A 25,762-nucleotide genomic window follows, 5' to 3' on the forward strand; every position below is an offset into this window, starting at 1 on the left:
CAATGAAAAATATGAAAAATAAACAAACTTTGAACCTTCATGGCCCTTTCATACGAAGTCCACTTAGGTTGAAGTATTTTTTTTCACCGTGTTCACCGGTTGAAGAATTTGTATTTTTGTAAGCTCCAAGTTAAGATGGTTTGTGATATTTCGAATGTAGTTTTTATGGATGTCAGATTGATGAGATACTATATTATTAACATATAACATTACACATAAGAATTTGTATTTTTGTAAGCTCCAAGTTAGGATGATTTGTGATATTTCGAATGTAGTTTTTATGAATCTCACATTGATGAGATACTATATTGCTAACATATAACATTACACATACACTTAAGAAGACATGTAAATATTTAAGTTACACACTTAAGAAAGACATGTAAATGTTTAAGTTACAAAAGGGGAATACATTGTTTGGTAATTCTCATTGAAGAGAAGGTGGAGCGTACACTATTTCAGTTCGGTTTGTTGCTTGATGCATGACATAAGTCAAATCATAGTTAACAAATTGATGAATCTCTTGCAAGTTAAACAACCCTATAGTTGTTTACATTAAAGTATTATGTGAAATTTATTAAAATAGAAAACTAATAAAACGACATGTGGAAAACAAATTAATTCAAAATAACCACAAAATAACATTTGACAAATTGAATGAGAGTATGACATGTGAAAAAAAAACTTTCATTTATTAGAATAGATGATGTTTATTAAATGTTATGTTGTTTTTATGGTTACCGTTACGTCCCGTTTTATTTGGTAGTATTATTCAACAATGATATGATGTTCTCAGTACATTAAATTATATAATATGATTAATATCATTTATCTATTCAATGTACACCTACCACCATCTAATTTCTCTCTCTCTCTCTCTCTCTCTCTATATATATATATATATATATATATATATATATATATATATATATATATATATATATATATATATATATATATATATATACACACACTAGGCGAATGCCCGCGCAATCTATCTAGCTGAAATCTTTACAAATATATGTTTTTTTTAATATAACAATAATGTTGTTAAATTTTATATAAAAATTCATATACTAAGAAGATATAATATATTGATTATTTTGAATTATATGATAATATATACATCTATTAAAACTGCATAATCTCAATCTTTTGAATGACCTCTTACTTATGAATAAAATTAAATATAATATATGGTTAAAAGTTATTTATAGTTGCTGGTATTGTTCATTAATTTTTTAAAATTTATTTGTTTAACGTTTTAATTTCTATCATTGTAATTATTTAAAACATCAAACAATTTTGTTTTTTTTTTTTTTTTTTTTTTTTGATTTTAAAGGTAACAATATAATCATTTATATAGAGTAATTTTTAACTATTGTTATTATAAGTTATTTTAAGCTACTTATTTGAAAACTTTTAACGATTATAAAAATATATGTAGGAAATATTTTAGTTAAATTAATATTACAATTTAGTTTTTGCATTTAGCACTACAATTTATCACTTTTAACTATTCACAAAATATTCTTTGGGTTTTGTTAAGTAGAACTGAAATTTGTATTGAAGTTGACCATATAATGTTATATTTAAATTAACAATTTAAGTATTTTGTCTAAACTGTTCAAAAATTGTAGCTTTAAAGATATAGCTTTATAAGTAGAAGTACAAATATTATTTAAATATTAAAATTTAGTTTATATATAATTATAATTTAGGTTTGATACTTATTTAACTTTCTTAACCAACTTATAATTATTATTAGAAAGACACTACAATTGATCAAATTTAACTATTTACAAAATATTATCTAGGTTGTTTAAGTTGAACTAAAATTTATATTTAAGTTGTTCTTGTAAGGTTATATTTAAATTAACAATTTAAGTATTTCATACAAATTGTTCAAAAGTTGTAGCTTTAAAATGATAATGGTTTACATACAACAACATATTAGACCTAATAAATTAAGTATAATATGTTAAAAGTTAAAAACATAACTTTATGAGTAGAAGAAAATATATTCTTTTAATATTAAAATCTAGTTTATATATGATTACACTTTAGGTTTTATATTTATTTAACCTTATTAACCAACTTATAATCATTATTAGAAAGAAATTAAAAAGTCATGGGAGTTTCAAATGAATGAGATGAAAGAAAAAATAAATGGAAGTTTCAAGTGAATGTGGTGAAAGGAAAAATGTTTCCTTTATAAGTATATAATGATATATATATATATATATATATATATATATATATATATATATATATATATATATATATATATATATATATATATATATATATAAAATGTACATTTACCACACCACCTACCACCACCTAAATTTTGTATATAAAGACTGTGATAATTATTTTATACAAAACATGTCTTCTGTTTAATCTCTATAAAAAAATTCTACCAAATCTCCCACAAGTTCAAACGTCCTAACGATGAATCACTTATAACATGAGGGGATTCTAATGAGATTAATGAGACTATATCAGCCAAAAGAAAGAGAAATAGAAAATAACTCTTTTAATATCTATGTTGTATGGGAAGGAATGAATCATGTAGAAGCTCAAATTATGGAAAGACTAACATGATAAAATATGCAAAAGAGTTCATAACAAAACTTGAACAATGGATACATGCCGAAGAAGTAGAGCTTTCAAAGAAAGAACATGAAATAAGGGCTGAGGCTTTGGATATGAATGAAAAATTAGAATGCGTTGTTGCAAAGAAAAAAACTTCCCATACAAATCTCTTGAGTTTCCTGAATGACATGAATGACATATTGCGATGATGAGGAGTAATATGTGTGAGGGTTGTTTACTTAATTTTTTTTATATATGTTGGTTTCTAACTTAGTTATGTTATGTAACATTGATTAATGTTTTGTGACCCACCCTTTACCATAGTAATGAAAATATGTGTTTAACCGATATTTAGTAACATAAATAAGAACATAACGAAAAGCCACAATTATAAGTCTTGCCAATAAAAAACGTAAAACATGATCTTATTAGAAGGTGGTATTCAAGTCACACATGTCTGGAAAAAACTATGGCTTTGTGACGTAATAAAAAAAACATAACACCGATGTTGTTAGTTTGGTTGTTACCTCCGTTGCATAAAGTAACAAATATTACTGTTAGTTTCATTTTATGCTAAAGGGAAGAATTAACTATATATTCTCCGTTCTTGTTAATTATACATGCTTTATTCTAACGCTTATTGCACCAATGTTGCATTGTCATTCGAAAGAACTTGAGGAACATCATTATCGGTATCTTACGAGCATCTTTCGATAATGCGTTGATGGATTCTGTACTATTTGATGTCATAAAATTATAACGATAACCTAACCGTGATTACTTTTTTAAGCTTAGACTAAGTACTTCAACTCGGTATATTTGTTTAAATGCAAATCCTCATTTAGTACTTAAAATCTTCCACTCTTTAAGCTTTTGCATAGCCTTAAACAATGTTTTTTTCATAACATTTTTGTTTAACTTGGATACTATGTTCGCGAAAAGATGATAACCACATACACCATAATACACATTTAGGAATATATTTGCAATGGACATGAAACAAAGACCCTATCATAAATGAATGTTAATGGTTCCAAGTCCCCGATATAGTTATGTAGTTTTTGTAGGAACCATGAGTACGACCCGTGCACTCATTCTTGGCTATTTCATACGATTTCAGCAAAAGAATATTGACTTCCTCGCTCAAATTAATAAATTTCACGACATCTTCTTTTTCCTCCATGTGCTTCCCTATAAATATGTATATTCTAGAACACTATTCACATCTCATACAATCTCAAGCTTTTCATTTCCAACAAAATTTCAAATTACAATAATCACCCACTCTTGAAATAACTCTATTTTTTATACATTAACATTTTGTTCTTCAAATGAGCCAATCATTCTAGTAATGTTATCATTGCAACAAATGATGCAGTAGTCTAATTCACAAAATCTGAGTATCCCAAAGCAATCCTTTTGCACAATGACTAATATTCTCTTATTTAGCAAACCATGTTTTTTTTAACAAAAATAACATACATGTTAATTATGACATCCTCTATTTTTCACAACCGAATAAAACTTTTCTTTTTGCATTTTAAAACCATGTTTCTTTGTTTGTGGAAAGTTCCAGTTTAATAAAACGTTTTGAGTTATAGACTTTGTTTCAAAATACCAAAAAACACTAAGAATGTCATAATCAATACACAACATATGTTACAATGTAAAGACATATCCATCCTGAATACTATTGCAGGTTGTCTCTTTATTCACTCGAAATTCCTATTGAAGTTTTAAAAGCTCTAGTATCGCTACCTGTGATTCATATAACTTGAGTGGGCCAGTTTTGGGAACCTGGTGAGGCACATATGGCTTTTAATCCCATAATATTATAATGATAATAAATCATATATAATAATCCTAACAAAACCAACGTTACCAAACAATATAGATATATAATATAACATATATATCTATAAGATACTATATCCGGAGTTACCCAACCCATCGATTCTCACACACTAATCCTATAACAATGATCCTATGGTATTTATCTCGATGGATCACTTTAAGCAATGAGTAGACTATACTGCTTCAGGTATTCATTGGCAAGTGTAAGTCAACAGAGGAAACCATGTTGGGGGATAGAATTTAAACACCTACGAGAATGAAAACTTGAAAATGTTCGACAAGACTATTTAGAAAGTGTAAGTGGTTTTCACCTTAATTCGTTAGATAACCCAAACATACCTACTAGTTGTCTGATATTGACCCACCATTTTTGGCTGTCTAGAGGAAGAATACTAATACAATACTCCGGTATGTAACTTGTACCTCGACACATGATAGTGCCACATAACACAACTCTACTCTCCTTTTCAATCTCACACCCCCAATATGAGACTATTAATTTATTCAACTTACTTTAAACTAAGCATCCTTTTCAAGCCTTAGTTTACAACTAGACAAAACTACAATACATGTAATCAACTTCCACTATATGTTTCCTATTCATGCAATACTATCACAATATAGGGTATACATTTAGCAAATAATACAAATAGCAAACATTAAGTATACATTTGATATTTGAAGTAATAAATACATTTATTAATATCATGCTCATGAAAGTAACTATGCACTCACTATACAAGATATACAATTAATCTTTTAAATAACATATACTTTTATTAGCATCATGTTTATGAAAATAACTACACACTCACTCACTATACAAGATATACAATTAGTCTAACACTTTCACATTTCCTTTTAAATGAAATGAATACAAATATTACTAAGTTTCAGTCATTGTTTATATTATTTGAAACTATAATAACAATATCCCACAGTCCTCATTAATCCCAAAAAATACTAATATCTATCAAATAAGGAATGAGTAGGTAAGATCATATTGGAGGTAGGATCGTTTGACGTATAAATATACTATTTGGAAAATTCATTTTAAACACCTCACTAAAATCTTGCATTAACAACATGCCCGTAAGTAGATCAATCAACATTATAACTGAAATTACTGATAAATCTTATTTATAGATTTATAATAACGGCAATGAATTCCAATACAAGTTATACTTAACAAACGTAGTAAGTGCAACTGACCATACAAAGTTTTCTAGTAAAAACTTGGAAATTCTACGAGTGTAACTTCGTAGCCGGATACTTCTTTTGTCAGGCTTTCCAACGCTGCAGTTCCTTGCTAAGATTCTTCGGAAACTCAAAAAATCGGATCCACTAGAGTGCGGGAAAAACTTGGGAGAGAAAGGTGTGAGCTTAGAAGAGATTATGAATCCATATATATATATATATATATATATATATATATATATATATATATATATATATATATATATGTTTTTAAAAAACCACGTCGTGACTTACGCAGGGCGTGCCACGACCACGTGCCGCATTCCGGTTGAGCTACGTCAACTCTTGGTTATTGGGGGAAATGGGGTCTTCAGTTGCCACATGGTAGTGTTTGGGGCTGCCGTGTCATTCTGTTGTACGTGGGGGTTGAGACTCTTCAGTTATCATCTGGTATTTTCTTGTTTTCTTCGGATAATTGTATCTTTCGAATACGAACTCCGTTTTTGTTGTCCTTTATATCTAAAGATTCGTAATTCCGTGTACTACAACTTTCCTTTAGATTTTAATAGGTAATTCACAATCTATTTTCAGTTCATATTTTATAAAGAGCATACAATGAATGATCTTGCAAAATTCGTAACTTGTTCATACGAGTTTCATTCTCGATGTTCTTTATATCCATGGTTTCGTAATTTCGTGTACATCAACTTTCATTTACATTACTTTGGCTAAAAAAGTAATATATTTTCGTTTCCTATTTTATAATAACTACAGACACAATGTGCTGTAACGCGTAACTTTGAAAAATAACAACTTCTTCACATGACGCTACATTTTGGCGATCTATATACTCACGGGTTCGTATTTACGACTACTACAACATTCATGTATATTATTTATTCAACACAATATTTTAATTATAAACGTTATTTAACATAATTTGTTAGTTTATAATAGTGTAACATCTTAATTTTCAAGACCAAAAATTTCATTTTTAATTAAGTAGCTTATAAAATTGTTTACTGAAAACATCAGTAATATCATAACATCCCATAAATCAAATGTCATAAAACATGTCATGGAATAATAATAGTGTCAGAGTACAATCCCAAGAACATCATAGTGATGAAATCATGTGTGTGCGATGTGCTGCTACCGTGCCGGCTCCTTCCCTTTCGCTGAAGAGGTACCTGAAACAAAACTGAAAACTGTAAGCACAAAGCTTAGTGAGTTCCCCCATCATACTACATACCATTAGTGTCGTGAAGTGTCCAAACTGCCCTCATTGCCGATATTAACTCCTCTCGATTCCTACACATAATGATATTCCTTAATTACCATTTCATGGTCAACTCATGTCAAAGTCAAAGTCAAGGTCAACACCTTGGTCAAAGGCAACTCTAGGTCAAAGTCAACATCTAGCTAACTCAACTCGCCGAGTTGACCCACTAATTCGCCGAGTTCCATAGTCCTTAGAACACTAAAAGCTTCAACCCTACTCACCGAGTCTTTCAAGAACTCCCCGAGTTCTCCTTCATACGAGGTCAGGACTTTCTACCACTGACTCGCCGAGTTCATCCTTGAACTTGTTGAGCCCTTCTTCATGCAAGAAGGCACATCTAGTCCTGGACTCGCCGAGTTCCTTATGAACTTGTCGAGTTTTTCTTCATGTAGTTGGGACTTAGTCTTAAACTTGCCGAGTTCCATGATCTTCAGGTTCATACTCACATCCATCTTGTTGAGTCCTCTTCTAGACTCAACCAGTTCAATCGGAAACATAAAAGGTTGGGGGACCATAGCCCGACTCGTCGAATCCCATGGACGACTCGCCGAGTCCCCCAAATTCCATGTCCATAAAATTGATTTCAGTCGAGCTCAATACATCCAAAACATAGATCTGACCTCCTAGGGTCCATATTACACGTAAAGTTACAAACTTAACGTTCATGCATGGGGGTATTTGGCTCAAATGGCCTTAAAATGAGGTTATATGATGCATGAGACTCCCATGGCCATAAAGTTGGCACCTTTATGCCATGTGAATCCTCAATGGTTCCAGATCTGAAGTTCTACCCCTTTAGAACCACAAAACCCCCAAGTTGGCTCTACTAAAACTTAGAAAAGGTGGAAATGAACCCTAACTAGAGATCTAAGAGATAGATGTTCAAGGTTGAAGCTTTTTACCTTGAATGAGTTGCTAATGAAGCAAAACCTCTGGATCTACTTGCTTCTTCTGGAACCCCCAAGCTTCCACTTCCTTATTTAAGCTTCAAACAACCAAAACACACAAAAATGGCTCAAGAACACTCTAAATGCTTTAGGGTTTCGAGTTAGGGCTTTTCTGGGCTGTGAGAGACGATGGAGGCTGAATTGGGACAAGATAAGGCATTTAAATAGGGTGCAAACCATAAATATTAGGGTTTCATCCAGGTAGGCCTGTCGAAAAAACCCGAAACCCGTTCTACCCACCCGGCCCGTTCTGAATTCGGGTAGAATGGGTGGGGTAGAACGGGTAACGGGTATGAACATTCGGGTAATAGGTTAACCCGATAATAATATAGGTCGGGTTTTAGGTATGAATATTTATTTTCAAGTATACCCGAATACCCGAATTCTTTTTTTAAATAATACCAAATATACAGTGCAGTTACGTACGCACACTTTAAATAAAACAAAACCCTTCGTTTTCTTCTTATGAACGACAGCTTGAGAGTCGATGCAAACTTGCAAAGGGAATATGACGTTGAAGCTGAAGTCCTGAACCGTCATCACAATTCTCAGCTTCTCATTATCGCACGGAATGGAATTAAAAAAAGTACATAACATATTATAATGGTTTGTATTGCTATTATATATGTACTCGTTAATTGTATGGAATATTTTCCTACCTGATTCTTTATTAAACCAACCAACATGTAAAAATAAAAAAATAAAAAAATAAAAAATTATCAATAAGTGTCATTTAAGAAATTTTCGGGTATACCCGATAATTACCTGACCCGACCTCAAACCCGAATATCCGAAACCCGAAAAACCGAATTACAATATAGGTCGGGTATCGGGTATGATTTTCTTAAGGAAATACCCATTCTATCCGACCAGTTCTACCGGAAACCCGGAAATTTTACCCGTTCAACACCCCTACATCCAAGCAGACCTACTCGCCGAGTCGGGCTCCTGACTCGTCGAGTAGGTTACTTAAAACCTGTGTCCAAAGTCTATTCTACTCGACGAGTTGGGCCTCCAACTCGTCAAGTCCCAATGCAAAATCTGCAGTTATTTATATTAAAGTATGTACTGGGAACCGGGTGTTACAAATAGGATTTTATACTAATATTATATAACCATAATATTTATCTATATACCTGTTGGATTAGGTGTCGAAGCCCATAACTATTTTGGTATGTACTTGACCCGATTATGAGCATGGTTCTTTTGGGTTGCCTTCACCATAGCAACTAATAAGATGAATTAAGGAGAAAGAGGACTAATTATGATTTATTAATATATTATGTGAATAATATATTAAAAGAGAAATCATATTGTTTAATTAATATTGATCAAGAATTAATTTAGAATTAATTTTGTGATCAAAGGAAATTAATTAAACTTGGGGGACTAATATTGTAATTATAAGATAATTGCATTGTAGGCTGGGGAACCCTTGGAAAGGGGTTGGACGAAATCCTTATGTATAGCCCATAAGATTTCGTCCAAAAGGAGATTCTGGAAGGATCTTGTGGGCTACTTAGAGCCTAAGTAACCAGATAAGGCCTTTGAGTGAAACCCTAATTCCTCAGCTATATAAGGATACCCTAGGCATCCTAAAATCGCCACTTGAAACCCTAGAGGACAAAAAATAGATATAGAATCTTTTTCTTTTTCCAATTGTTAATTCCTGGGCAGAACAGAACAAACCGATTGATTAGTTCCCGTGATCGTAAATCCACTTTAGCTAATGCAACTCGGGAAGAAGCTGGAACCCTGGACGATTTTGTGCCTCCTCCTCCTTCTTCTAAGCCATCTTATTGCTAGTGGTGTTTGTGACTCCATTAGAGGTGCACCATTTGAGGCACTAAGCTGTCAAAGGTCAAGGATATTCAAGGAGAACTTGTTATTACTACATAACAAGAAAGGTAAGATTTAAACCCTAGTATATATGTCAATTTGATTGTTGTATGCTAGTTCTTAGGATCACTTCTTTGGTATTCAATGTTGTTGTGTTCATAGTAGAAAACCTATATCAAAGCAATTAGGGTTGCATGAACACCATAGGAATGATGTTATGCTCATAACCCAACAATACCATGTACATAATAAACATATAATTAACATTTATATAAACACGTATTGTGAACGAAGAACTTATTTGTTTATTTCTTTATAAGAAATCTTACATTATTAACCATCATAAATAAGGATCTTCTATGAAACACTTCAACGAAAAACATAGGCGTTACAATAGTTAATGACAAAATCTATCTACTAGGATACACTATGGGAAAACTGCCATAACTCCTAGGAAGCTCGAAATGGTACACTGTTTCTTGCATTGGAAACTAGACATGCACACTTTTTCAATCATAATTATACATATTTTTGGATATCTAGATTGCTATAGATTTTCTATTGATGTTGGACAAAAAATAAATATATTTTGTTCTTTTATTGTATTACACAATCCTTATAGTTGGTCCACTTTTAAATTCATCCAATGATGTCCTTTCATGTCACTTATCATGCAACTTAATATGAAACGTATGGATTCCTTCAAGCTTATCAAATTAAGAACCTTCATTAGTTCTCCAATTATTTTGATTTTTGTAAAAAATGATTGACTTCTTTGAAAAAATGACTTATTTAACTCTTTGTCCCTTTCATCATGCTCAGATGTCACTTCGTTCATTTTTCACCTTCCATGAGAATTTTCAATACACACACATACTATTCTGTATTTCAATAATTATGTCTTTTAGAATAATAAACAATAATACATCAATCGTTTATCATGGTATTCCCTAGTCATGCATTCTTATCATTTCCAAATAGCACATAGGACCTAAGTGTGTCAATAATAGTGGTCCTAAATCAACTTGGTTCTTTCTTATTCCTCATAGTTTAAGCTTAGGTTCAGGCCACAACACTTAATTCACTTAAACTATGGCTTTAATACCAAATTGTAACAACCCATTATTTCAATAATGAGAATAACATTATTGACATTAGTTGCACTAATATCATCTCTAATGGAAGAAAGTCCTCAAAATTCAACATAAAAATGATAAAAAAGCATGATTTAGGGTTTAAAAAATTCCAAGGCCGAAGCGAACATTAAGTACAAAATCTACCAATAATTGAAACAATATATTCAAGTATTTGCTTCATGCTAATCCAATGTCTAAGTCTTTCCATTTGGCACATCCACTTCGAAGGATCTAAGTCCATACATATTTCAAACCCAAACCTAAAACACATGTCAATAAAAGTGATACATAAGACAAACAACGGGTTATCAATATATGCGTTTTAAGACTCAAAATAACATTTAGAAGAATAACAAATATTTCCCTTTTTACAAATAAAAGCCAAGTACAATTATCAAATACGAAACAAAAGATATAAATGGAGCCGTAATTCCCTTGAAAGTAAGAAAGTCGATCAAAATCGATTATGGTATGATCCTCTTAAAGGACCATAATGTACCTTAAGGTAAAATATGTGTCATCCCTTGATTTGATACTTCGCTTTGAAGGTTCTCACTTTATCTGAAGCTTGTACCTAAGTAACCCCTTGTTCATGCATGTTTTCCCCCATTGAGAATCCCACACGAGGATAGACCATTAATATTTCGCGAAGGGAGGTGTCGGGCCAGTAGTGCCATACAATGTCTAGAAAATTAGAATAATCTTGGCTAAACAAGATATTTAAACCAAATTACCCATAAAAACAATAGCAAGTTTCAAAAAACATTCATTGCATTTGACATTAACAATTCAATAAATAAAAAGCATAAACAATATTCCAACAAAATTGACATGTGCCCTGTATTGGGAAAACACCATGTACTCGCACTAGGGGGTTAAAGATAGATTAACTCTAGAACTCCGCTGCTTATCTTAAACTCTTATTGAGTCCGAAATTTGTCCATAAATTACAATATACTAATAAAGTATTATCACACAACAAGAAGAATTAGCAAAAATAACCTATGTTCAACCGTTTCGTCAAATATGTTTTTTGTCCCTCTTTTTAGCACTCTAAGGTCTATTTAATCCCATAGTGCTAACAATGCCTTGACTTTTCTGCCTATCATTCCCCAATGGGATCAATACATAATACATACAGTAAACCCATAAGATTAATGACTAAAGATAAAAGACTTATGATTTGGGAGAATATCCAATGAGGGTGATTTAAGACTAAGACTTAAGAGTTTTGAATGAAAGTGATTATTCAATAATACTTTAATGAGTTAAAAATGATTTTTTTTTGAAACAACCATATATTATAAACTTAATCAGAATAGTAAGTAACTATCTGAGAGTAAAGTACAATTACAGGAACCAATTAAAACAAAAAAGGGAAAGTGCAGAAGTCTTCCCAATTACAATTAAACTTTTTTCCCCTACATTTAATCCATGTGTAGACCGTTGCCTTGATGTTGTCCACCACTCCACAAGGGTTAGCAAATCTCTCCTGGAATAAACGTTCATTACGTGCTCTCCATATTCCCCAAAGCATCCCATAACAAATTGCATTGAATCTTTTCCTTTTTTTTGGATCAACTCGTCTATGTTCTGAATATTACATGTAGTAACATCACACCACCTAATTATTTTATGTATAACAGGGGCTGCAAAAGGGCATTTAATCAACACGTGATTTGCACATTCCGATTCACCTATGCAGGCACTACAATTGTTTGTTTCGATCTTGACTCTCCTATGTGAAAGTGCCATAGTTGTTGGGATCCTTTCCAATGCAGCTCTCCAAATGAAAGTTATGACTTTTATAGGAATGAGTTTACTCCAGGTGAGTTGGTTGTGATTACCTGATATAGAAGGTTGTGTATCAATTTTCCTCCTTAGTAGATTTACCTGATAAATGCCATCAGGTGCTAGTTGGCAGGAGAATTTGTCTTCACCCAATTGTAAACTAACTGGTCCAATAGCTGCTGATATACCATCCACTAGGGCTGCCAGATCTGAAGTCAATGGACGTTTCTTCCACTTCCCCATAAATTTGCCTGCTACGATTACATGTTTTATTCATCTCAATCTCATATAGTCCTGGGTAAACTATTTTTAATTTTTCAGAGCCTGCCCATGTATCTTGCCAGAATTGTGTATTATCTCCAGACTTTATTATTTGTTGAAAAATTTCATTGAATCTAAAACCCATCGCTTCGATGTCCTTTTCACACCAGCAATATTGTTCCAGCCACCTTTGAATTTCCTTTTTGCTAAGTAATCCATCGGTTTGTTTTTTAAATTGTGTATTCCTACAATAACTTTAGCCCACAGAGAAGATGTTTCTTGTTTAATTCTCCACCACCATTTCACCAGCAACGCTACGTTTAATGCTCTAATAGATCCCACCGAGTTCCTTAGGAGCAATTACTTTATCCCATGCAACCCAATGAATTTTGCTCTTTTCCTCACTTCCACCCCATAGGAATTTCCGACGTATCTTTTCAAGTGATTCAATGACCCCGATCGGGGCTTTAAAAAGTGACATGTAGTAAGTTGGAAGATTACCCAAGACCGCCTTAGTTAATGTGAGTCTTCCTTCGAATGACAACGTTTTGGATTTCCAAGTAGAAAGCTTAGCTTGGAATTTATCAATTATTGGTTTCCAGTTCTTTATCAGCTTCATGTTTGCACCAACCGGTACTCCAAGATATGTAAAGGGAAGAGATCCCGATACACATCCCAAAATTTGTGCCCACCTAGCATTTTCTTCTGATGACACACCAACACCCACGACTTTTGATTTGTTGTAGTTTACCTTCAATCCTGAGGATACGTGAAAACACTTGAGTATAGCTGCAAGATTTTTCAGGTTATTCCTTGACCATTCCCTTATAAACAATGCGTCATCTGCATAAAAAAGGTGTGAAATTATCGGGCCATCTCTAGGTACTTGTATTCCTTTGAATATTTCTTTTTCCACCGCCGATTTCATTGCTGCATTTAACCCTTCCATTGCTATTATAAATAGAAAAGGGGAGAGTGGATCCCCTTGCCTGACACCTTTCGAGATGTTGAACTCTTTTGTTAACGATCCGTTTACAACCACCGATGCTCTTGAGGATGACAGGCATCCACAAATCCATTTTCTCCATTTTGTCCCAAATCCCATTTGACTTAAGATCAAATCCAAGTATTCCCAGTTAATGGAATCAAACGCTTTATCAAAGTCCACTTTGAAGAGTAGAATGTTTTTCTTGATACTTTTTGCCCACCCGCATAGTTCATTAACTATTAACGGACCATCGAGTATACTTATTACTGCAACATATGCCGATTGTGCCTCCCCACAATCTTCCCCACAACTGACTTAATCCTTGTGGCAAGTAGTTTTGATATTATCTTATACATACAACCAATCAAGCTGATTGGTCTATAGTCACTAAGGGTGGATGGGTCTTTAACTTTTGGAGCTAGTGTGATGCAAGAAGAGTTACATCCCCTCCCTAGGGTACCAAATTCGTCAAAGTGGCCAACAAAGTTCATCACGTCATCTGCAATTACGCCCCAATATTTCTTTATAAACTTAAAGGTCAACCCGTTTGGGCCCGGAGCCTTGTCTCCACCACAGGCCCATACTGCCTTCTTAACTTCATCAACTGAGAAAGGGGCCTCCAACCTGATGGCATCCATCATATCAATAGATTTGATGTTGGGGTTGACAAGTTTGGGGCGTGATACCCATTGCTCGCTGAATTTGTGCTGGAAAAAACGAAAGGCTTCGTTTTTTAATTCTTTGACACCGGTGGACCATTTTCCGTTTATCATTAGACCCGCAATTTTGTTTTTTCTTTTGCTATTGTTTACGTATCCATGGAAGAATTTCGAGTTCTCATCCCCATCTACCACCCATCTGGTTTTTGATCTTTGCTTCATATCTATCACTTTTAGTGAATTATCATTAGTTTAAGAAATATGCCTATTCCTTCGACCATAAATATGTTGAATCCAAACATTACTCACTAGGCATTTCCAATGCCTAAACTATATTTTTGACATATAATCGTGTGAGAGTAGTGATTGAAGGCATTAAAGGAGACCTTGGATATATACAAGGGCATCATTTTTATATCCTTTTCTTTGAATTAATGTTGTGCGGTAATATTGAACACCCTCAAAGTTTAATCTTTTGAACTGCGAACTTTTAACAATTTAAGACTCTGGGAGCATATTTTCTGCAAAGATGATTTTATAAGAATGATAAATGATTTTTAAATAAGTTATTCATTTAAACTGAAAAAAGGGATGTTTCATTAGTGACTTAGACCGAGTTATAAAATGGTTTTCTTCACTCCACACTCTTAATAAAACCAACCGTGCCACCTTCCACTACCCTAAAAGTGTGAACGACACCCCCACCCTTTCCGCTGCCCTAGCAACATTGCCGAAACATAATTTGATCTCCTTAGTGGCTCTCGACACCTCCATGTGTTTTATTTTCCATGTCAACATCCTCTTCCACTGCTATTTCATCGTCTGCTACTACATCGACAACCACATCAGCTTTATCGACATATTGCCACTTACACTTCTAGTCATATAATTGCTACCCATGTTCATCACGTTATTTCAAAACCAATCCACAAAACTCAACCTCCATGTCAACTCTTCTTACTGCTTCCCTTACACGTACTTAAATATATTTAATCGTCACATCCCTAAATTCACGGTCATTTAAAAAAATTTTATTTATGCTTTTCTGAAAATCAGAGTATTCATTTTTAAAGAATAATATTGCGGAATTTGTTCCCAGAAAAACATGATAAACATATTATCAAACCATTTACGAAGAAATGTATTTTGTTTCTATTAAAACTTTGGGATGTCATTGTAAATACAGATTCATAAGCATAAACAGACCTTACATTTATTTACACTAGTGAACTACATTTCCTTTAATCTCTCAGTGTAATGTAGCTTCGTATCGACACTTGTGATACAAATAAACTGAGTGGGTCAGGTTGGTAAACCTGGTGAGTACATAGGGATTTTAATCCCACAATGTTATATATATATATATATATATATATATATGTGTGTGTGTGTGTGTGTGTGTGTGTTTTAAAACTCACAACATATACAATTTCACCTCATATAATCAATTTTACCACACCCCATCGATCCTTACAATGACACGATCTATACTCTCGGATCTAAAATTAACCTCTGTACCTAATTCGTACTCCCAGATCTAAAATTAACCTCTTTACCTAATCCGTACTCCCAGATCTAAAATTAACATCTTTACCTAATCCATACTCCCAGATCTAAAATTTACCTATTTACCTAATCCATACTCCCGGATCAGGTATGTCTAATCCAAGCTCCCAGATCAATAATTATGCCCATTCCATACTCCCGGACTATGGACAATTGACTGTGTCTAATCCATGCTCCCAGATTAATGACTAATAATCATATCCTCTCCATACTCTCGGACTAAGGACAAATGACTAAGTCTAATCCATGATCTCAGATCAATGACAAATTTTAAAGTTCTACCCTCCGTGTATATATCACTCGTACTCATAAGGATATACTACCCAATATTCCTCTTAATTAAATTTAGGTTTACTCTATATCCTAAATCATAATATATTATCATATATGTTCTTAACACGTATTTTAAGCAATATCAAATATTTCACACATAAACATATATTTAATACTTTAATCAGTAATTGTATTAAAATCATGTTCATGAAAGGAACTATGCACTCACTTGTTAAAGTGATGATTCCAAACTCGGGCAGTGCTTCGCTTCTAACAATTATATTTTCCTTCGATGCAACCTAGTATCATTACCACTAGATTTTCGTCTAATATTTATAGCAACAATTTACGAGCGATATTGTTTTATAAGTGTTAAACAATACTTTTCAACCACTATGTATAGACATGGGTCAGACATGAAACACCGAAGGACAGAACCATTTTGGCGTTATATCACTTCTAAAATCCAACAACCCTATGCGGCTCTTCAAACTAGATTCCCCGTACCGCGAGTAGTTAAACGATATTATACTAACACTTTGTATATTATATTTTATAATACATAGATTGTTTATAAGTTCATAATAACAATATTAAACTTAAACATAAGCTATACTTAAAGTAAGGTAACCATATCTCACTTACCAGGGGTTTGGCTAGGAATCGGGTTCTGCGGGGGTAGAACTTTCGTGACGAAATCTCTTCTTCTCGGAGCCTTCTGGCTCTACGGAACTCGCCTCTAACACTTAGGAAGTGCTAGGGAAAAGACTTGAGGGTTTGGGGGGGGGGGGGGTGTTGGGAGAGAAGGATTGAGAATGGTGTGAAGAAATGAGAGATTTGCGCCTCTATTTATAGGATGAGATTTGGACCAACTTGCCGAGTTCAGGGCCTCCAACTCGTTGAGTTGAGTGCCAAGTGTCACCATCTGGTGGCAAGGCATGGAGAGGAAGCAATGGTTAGGATTTGTGCCACGTGTCACTCACAGATCACTTCAAAAACTAGTTACTTCTAAAATCCATAACTTTTGCATACGAGCTCCATTTTTGACGTTCTTAATATCCACGCGTAGGAGGCAACATGATCTACAACTTTCATTTAGATTTCATTGGCTAATTTTGACTTTATTTTTAAAGTTATATTTTAACAGGTCTGGACAGGTAAAGTCCATTAAAAATTCATAACTTTCTCATCTGATGTTCGTTTTCATCTGTCTTTTTATCGTTGAGCTCTTATTAACGAGATATTTGATTCTTGATTAGGTTGTGTCGGCTAAAAATTGGTCTCTCTAAAATTCGAATTCCGGGTTGTGCACTACTATGCTAAATCTTAGAAAAATCATAACTTCCTCATACGAAGTCAGATTTGGGCATTCTTTTTATGCACGCTCTCGGTTTGACGTATACTACGACTTTCATTTAGATTTATAAGGCTAGAAAGTAATTTATCAAAAAGTCACTTTTTACGTTACGCTGTGCCGTGCCGGTTTAGCCGCAAAACTTCGACATGTCATAATTTATTCGTTATAACTCAGATTTCGGCGTTCTTTATATATACGGAAACCATGTGACATATACTATAGCTTTGTTAAGATTATTTACTCTAAATAGTCTTCTATCAAAAATTCATTTTGTAACGACGTAAATTTTTGAATCAAAATTTTCAATTTCAAAATATAATTATCATAGTAACAAAATCCCAAAAGTCACAATGTCAAAACATCAAATCCCATAATCCAAAAACTGTATATATAAAAAAACTCCAGGATCCTCTGAATCATAACTCAAAATCTGATGTGTGTGTACAATCATGTCAGCACCTTCCCGTGATCCTGAGAAGTACTTGAAACACATAACACATAATACGGTAAGCACGAAGCTTAGTGAGTTCCCCAAAATACGACATACAACACATTAGCCACTCGAGGCTATAACTCTGTAAGACCCTCCACTCTATGTGTCTTAGTGGAACCCTCTAGTCTCATGGCTCGTTGGACCCTCTGGTCCGGTCTCAGTGAAGACCCTCTGGTCTCACAGCTCGTTGGACCCCCCGGTCCGATCTTAGTAACACATAATATAGCATATATATCACACAGACAAATGCATAACTCAAATAAGCACATACAACCCTCTGGTCACACATAAATACCACTCTAGGTAAAGTATAGTGAGAAGACTCACCTCGTAAGAATTGGACAACCTTGAACTCGAATCACCAGTCCAACCTCCGCCTAACACACACAATAATTATCCCTAATTAATATATGCTCTCATGAAGCTAGACTAACCCTTCCAAATACTCACAGAAGGGTAAAAGACCATTTTAAATCTCCATGGGCTCAATAGACCACACGTTGACCAAAACCCTAAAAGTCAACCAAAAGTCAATGACAGAGAGTACGCTGCGCGTACCAGCTCCCTAGACTGGGCGTAGCTGCCATGTAGATACCAAGGATGCTTGACCCCTACGCTGCGCGTACTAGGATTACGACCAACGTAAGTCCCAGTTTCACTCTCCTCCCATATTTGGTCTTAATCAGTTAAGACCTTGGCTCATATCATAGATCTGGACTCCCTAATATCTCTTAATCCATAAAGTCAGTGACTTTAAGCCTTTGCATGGCTGATTAGGTCACAAACACTCATCCTCTTTCCTCATAAAGCTCATACCTCATGCATGGCTTGTTCCTAACGTCTAAGATTGGATTTTTATGACTTTACTCCACAAAATACACTAAAAGGTGGTTGATCGTGGCCTCTAGAGCTCATTATCTCATAAAGTCTCCATCTTTTGGGACAAAACCCTAAAATACTCCATATAAATGGACAAATCAAAAGAGTGAGAAAGCTTGAAGCTTTATACCTCTATGTGAAGCTTTCCACACAACTGAGCTCAGATCTAAAATCCTGGACTCTCACTCCTTCTTCACCAAGGCTTCTTATCCACTTCAAGAACACAAGATCACGCTCACAAGCTCTCAAATGTACTCACAAGCCATAAGAACGATGATTTAGGGTTATGAGGGTTTGGTGTCTGGGAATGGTGGCCATGAATGAGGCTATCATATCCTTTATATAGAGGACTCACCAACAATTAGGGTTTTCATTCTCGGCCTAGTACGCTCAGCGTACCCTTTGGTATGCCTAGCGTACTAGGTGGTCTCTGCGTCAAATGCATGCATATGAGTACGCTGAGCGTACTCTCTAGTACGCCCCGTGTACTCATTTACCACCTTTTTCCAAAAAGGGCCAAAATGGACAAATGCTCAAAAGATCAAGGTTTGAAAGGTATACCTGGACTTGGGATGTTACAATTCTCACCCACTAGAATCCGACTTCGCCCTCGAATTCATGCTCCGCAAATAAGTCTGGATAATGCTCCCGCATCTCCGACTCCGGCTCCCAAGTCGACTCGGACCCTTTCTAATGCTGCCACTGGACCTAAACCAGGGGCACTTCCTTGTTTTTCAGAACCTTCACCTTTTGATCTAAAATCGCGATCGGTCTCTTAATGTAATTCAGACTCGCATCCACCTAAATGTCCTCTAGGGGTACCACTGCCGTCTCATCAGCTACACACTTCCTTAACTGAGATACATGGAAGGTGTTATGAACCTGACTCAACTCCGCCGGTAGCTGCAACCGGTAGGCTACTCTTCCTACTCTGGCAGTCACTTTGAAAGGACCAATGTATCGGGCCCCCTACTTTCCTTGTTTTCTGAATCGGACCCATGAGGATACCTTCAGGAGGACAAAATATCCGACCTGGAATTCTAGCTCGGATCGTCGCCTGTTTGCATAACTCTTCTGGCAACTCTGGGCCATCAGTAATCTCTATCTAGCATGCTGAATCTGCTCAGTCGTCTTTAGCACTATCTTAGTGCCACCCATCACTCTATGTCCTACCTCTCCCCAACAAATAGGAGTCCGACACCTCCTCCCATATAATAGCTCAAAGGGAGGCATACCAATACTTGAATGGTGGCTTTTGTTATAGGAAAACTCAGCTAGGGGTAAGTAAGTGTCCCAACTTCCTTCGAAGTCCATGACACAGGCACGCATCATGTCCTCAAGCGTCTGAATCGTCCGCTCGCTCTGCCCGCCCGTCTATGGGTGGTACGCAGTACTAAAATGCAATCGCGTTCCCAACTCCTCATGAAGTTTCTTTTTAGAATCTGGAAGTAAAGCGTACGTCTCAGTCTGACACTATCGAAATCAGCACTCTATGCTGAGATACCACCTCTCTCACATAAATCTCGGCCAATCTATCTGCAGAAGAGCTCTCACTAATATCAAGGAAGTGAGCACTCTTCGTCAGTCGGTCCACAATCACCCAAATTGCGTCAACTCCACATGTAGTCCTCCGTAGCTTGGTGATAAAGTCCATAAAGATCTGTTCCCACTTCCACTGGGTAATCTCCAGAGGCTGCAATGGACCATGCGGATGCTGGTGCTCTACCTTGACCCGACGGCAGGTCAAGCACCTCTCAACCACCCAAGCAACATCCCGCTTCATACAGGGCCACCGGTAATCTCTCTTCAGGTCCAAATACATCTTAGTAGCCCCAGGATGAATCAAGAATCTCGATCTATGCGCCTCCTCCATCTGTATATGTCGAGCTCTGCTCGTAAAGGGCACCCAAATCCACCCTCGGAAAGTCATAAGCCCTCGGCTATCCGTCACAAACTTGGACACCTGTCCAATCACCCGCTATCTCATGCAGTTCTGCGGTCTCAAGGCCTCCACCTGAGCCTCTCGAATGGTATCTAGGACTGGAGTCATCACCGTCATCCTCATACACATATCTCAGATCGGAGCAATCTCTGCTCTACGGCTCAGGGCGTCGGCTACCACATTAGCCTTGCCCGGATGATACAGGATCTCACAGTCATAGTCTTTCACCACATCCAACCATCTCCTTTGTCTCATGTTTAGGTTAGGCTGATCCATGAGATACTTCAGGCTTTTTTGATTTGTGTATATGGTACACCGGACCCCGTAAAAGTAATGGTGCCAGATCTTGAGGGCGAATACCACCGCCCCAAGCTCTAGATCGTGGGTGGGATATCTCGCCTCATGAGGCTTCAACTGCCTCGATGCAAATGCTATCACGTGCCCTCTCTACATCAACACTGCACCCAACCCTGATATAGATGAATCACAGAAAACCACAAAGTCCTCCACTCCCTCAGGAAGGGCTAACACCAAGGCATCGTAGAATCTCTGGCGAAGAGTCTCAAATGAGATTTGCTTATCGGGACCCCAAGTAAAAGTAATGCCTTTCTAGGTTAACCTTGTGAGGGGGACGACAATCTTGGAGAAATCTCTGATAAATCTCCGATAATAGCCGGCCAATCCAAGAAAACTCCTGATCTCGGATGGGGATCTCGGCACCTCCCATCGCATAACTGCCTCAATCTTGGCTGGGTCGACCAATATCCCATTCCGATTAACGAGATTACCTAGGAACTGGACCTCAGTAACCAGAATTCACACTTGGAGAATTTGGCATACAACCTCTCCGATCTCAAAACTCCAAGAATATCTCTCATATGCTCCTCGTGCTACTATTTGGATGTCGAATACACCAAGATATCATCAATGAACACGATCACCGATCGATCCAACATAGGCCTGCACACCCCGTTCATGAGATCTATGAATGCTGCCAGTGCGTTGTTGAGCCTAAAAGGCATCACCACGAAATTGTATTTCCCATAACGAGTCTTAAAGGCCGTCTTTTGGATATCCTCCTCACAGACTCTCATCTGATGATATCTAGACCTCAAATCGATCTTGAAAAACCAAGACGCGCCCTGCAACTGGTCGAACAAATTGTTAATCCTCGAAAGTGGGTAACGGTTCTCGACTGTCAGCTTGTTCAACTCCTGGTAATCAATGCACATCCGGTGTGAACCATCCTTTTTCTTAACAAAAAGGATCAGCGCTCCCCACGGCGAGCTACTCGGTCTGATAAATCCCTTCCCAAGCAGCTCCTGGAGCTGCGAGGATAACTCTTGCATCTCTAGTGGCGCAAGGCGATAAGGTGCCTTGGCGATAGGTGCCGCTCCCGGAATCAAATCAATCCGGAACTCCACTTGCCTCTCGGGAGGCATACCTGGTAACTCCTCGGGGAAAACATCCGGGAACTCACTCACTATTGGAACCTCGGTGATAGAACTCGGTCTCCCAGCAGGAACCCGCATATCCATCACATACGCTAGAAAACACATACAATCTTGCTGCAAACTCTGCCACGCCCTGGCAGCAGAGCAGAAAGTTGACCCATATCTGGTACCCTCGCCATATACTGTAAGCACTCCCCCACTAGGGTCTCTAATAGTCACCAACTGACGCTCGCAATCAATCACTGCTCCAAATCGGCTTAACCAATTCATGCCCACGATGACACATACATCAACCATCGTAATTAGTACCAGATCAATCGGAAACTCGACACCAAAAATCTCCAGCACAGATCTTCGGAACACACCAGTAGCGAAAACGACATGCTCGTCGGCTATAGAAACTCTTAGAGGTCGACTCAACGACTCACGGCGGATACTGATGTGGCGACTAAACACTAATGATACGAAGGATCGACTCGCACCTGAGTCAAATAACACCAAGGCAGGTACATAACTCACAAGAAAAGTACCTACGCATATCACAATATAAGCACACATAACTCAAAATAGAATAAATAAAGGAATACATACCTGCCACGATATCAGGTGCCGCACGGACCTCCTCCGCTATCAGCTGGAAGGCTCTCTCATGAACCTTCGACGCCTTGGCCTTCACGAGCCGACTCTCGGTAGCTCGTATAGCAGCGGGTGCAGATCCCTACGCTGATCCCTGTAGCAGCTGGGGGTTTCCTTGATACACATTGCGCGTCGTAAATGCGAGTCTTAAATTCGTGTCATAAATGCACGTCGTAAATGCGTGTCGTCTATTGACGACGCGCAAAAGTGTGTCGCCTCTCGTTATGATAGGGCCATCCTTGACACGCATTTGCGTGTCTTCTGAGGGTTTTACGACACACATTGCACGTCGTAAAAGATTGTTTTTCTAGTAGTGTCGGTGGCGGTATTTTGGTAGTAGGACCAATTTTTTGGCCAATTTCTAGCAGACAACAACAAATTTAAGCAAGGGACAGAAACAATCTGAAACCAACAACGAGTATGTCACATGGAGAGAAGATAAAGAATAAGAAAAATAGAAAAGAAGGGGTTGTTGCCGGAGTGGTGACTGAGAGAAAAGAGTTCACAGAATAGGAAAAATGAGCTGAAGGGGGTTATATCTACGAAGGGTATTAGCGGCGACACCCTTGGGGGGAAATTTTGATGGTCATTTGAGTATTATCGGAGACACCTTTGGGGGAAACTTTGGCGGTCAAAATTTTCGAGTATTAGCGGCGACACCGTCGCCGCTATTGGTATGTACGGTATCGATTTTCAGTCCTTCGATTAGGGACAAAATGATCAACGGATAAGGTTTCACCTCATATTTCGACATAGATCGGGGTCGATAGGCATTAGCAGCGACAACCACTTTTAGCGACGACACATAACACAAAAGTTACGTGTCGCCGCTGATGCCTTTCATTCTGGTAGTGATAAGCTAATCATGGAAGTCTATATTAAGTTAACAAGTTATTATCAATTTATGCTCTTATATTCTAAAGGTATTGTCCAAATTCTAAAGTTATTTTTGAGTCATCTATTATACTGCCAATACTCCCTTTGACGAAAAATAAATGGATTAAATGCCTCACCTCATACGCTACTTTGTCCCTAACCAGTTAATAGCCAGGGGTTGCCCGTGCTACCCCTCAATTTTTTTTTTTCTGAAATGTAATTTTTTTTTGAAAAGATATGTTACACGGCACAGGTTATGTTCAAGGTAACGAATTATAGTTTCAAAAGGAGGTTGAGATGATAACCAAAGTGGTACATAGGAATCTACTCCAGCTGCAAGGGTTTTGCATGAGACAAACTGAACGGTTGATTGTGTATCCCTATACGGTCAATGGCAGTGTTGCATCCTGTCTACATGGTATTTTCAAATACACGGTTTTCTGATTTTAAATAGAAGAATCGGTTACAACTTGTCATATTACCTAACAAACTAATTGATAAATTATTGTAGATCGACCTGATACACAACCTGCACTTTATTGGTCGACAAGGAAACGAATAGCACTGGGATCCGCAAGGGGCCTTGCTTTTTTGCATGACCATTGTGACCCAAAGATCATTCATCGTTATGTGAAAGCCTCAAGTATCTTGTTCGATGAGGAGTTTGTAGCTGTTATCGGAGACTTTGGGTTGGCTAAACTCATGGACTACAATGATACTCATGTTACAACACACGCCCGTGGTTTTATTGGACACATAGCGCTAAAGTATACATCCACTGGGAGATCTTAAAAAAAAAACCGATGTTTTTGGGTATGGTGTTATGCTTCTGGAACTCATCACCAGGCAACGGGCCTATGATCGTGCTCGCCTTGACAATCATAACGAGATCCTGTTGCTTGATTTGGTAAGCATGTTAACAAGCCTTGGATCTAGTTCGATCATATCATCTTTATTTAAGGCATAAGTTTGTGTTTTTTGGATAGATGATTGAGTTTGAAATTGTGTAGGTGAAAAGACTATTGAAGGATAAGAATCTGAAGACATTGGTCGATACAGAATTAGAAGGTAACTACATGGAGGATGAAGTGGAAAAGTTGATACAGATAGCTGTATTGTGCACACAAGTCAAACCAATGGAGCGACCCAAGATATCGAAAGTTGTGAAAATGCTTGAAGGTGATGGGTTAGCGGAGAGGTGGAAGGAGTGGCACAAAGAGGAGATTTTGCAACACAAAGACATCTACACTCACAATCTGAATATCGATTGTGTTATTGTGGATTCAAATTATAACCTTAGCAATGATCAATTGTCTGGTGCTAGATGATTGCATTCGTGTTTAGTAGTGGTTTGTTGGAATCAATTCGATTGATTCTTTCGGAATGGATTATTGAGGAATCAATTTACTTGATTCTATGAAAGTGTGTCATAAAACAAAGAAGGAAACTGAATAGGGAAATCAGAACAAGGCTCAATTCACTGTGCAAAAAAGAAGAAAAATGAAACAGAGGAGAACCAAAATAGGGGAGAAACAAGAAATCCGGAAAATTTACTTAGGCTGCAAGTTTTATTGATTCAAAGCTTTAAAACTAATACTAAATACATCAAAACGTTACCCTATTTATACTAGACAAGATAGAATCCAATTCCTAAACTAACTCAAAAAACTTTAAAAAAGAAACTTTCCAAAAATGCCCCTGGGTTTAATGTTAGAACTGTCCCAACTTTTCAGG

At 36.5% G+C, this 25,762-nt stretch overlaps 1 pseudogene across 1 annotated transcript; it reads left to right on the forward strand.

Annotated features, from left to right (window-relative positions):
* Positions 1-19,641: 19,641 nt before the first annotated feature.
* Positions 19,642-25,486, forward strand: LOC145017032 (BRASSINOSTEROID INSENSITIVE 1-associated receptor kinase 1-like; annotated as a pseudogene). The gene is made up of 4 exons (XR_013666352.1): positions 19,642-19,675; positions 24,264-24,446; positions 24,540-24,935; positions 25,039-25,486. The product of XR_013666352.1 is annotated as a BRASSINOSTEROID INSENSITIVE 1-associated receptor kinase 1-like (transcript).
* Positions 25,487-25,762: the final 276 nt, after the last annotated feature.

The sequence above is a fragment of the Lactuca saligna genome, chromosome 9, assembly GCF_052625555.1.
Source record: "Lactuca saligna cultivar CGN05327 chromosome 9, ASM5262555v1, whole genome shotgun sequence".
In the NCBI taxonomy this organism is placed as follows: domain Eukaryota; kingdom Viridiplantae; phylum Streptophyta; class Magnoliopsida; order Asterales; family Asteraceae; genus Lactuca; species Lactuca saligna.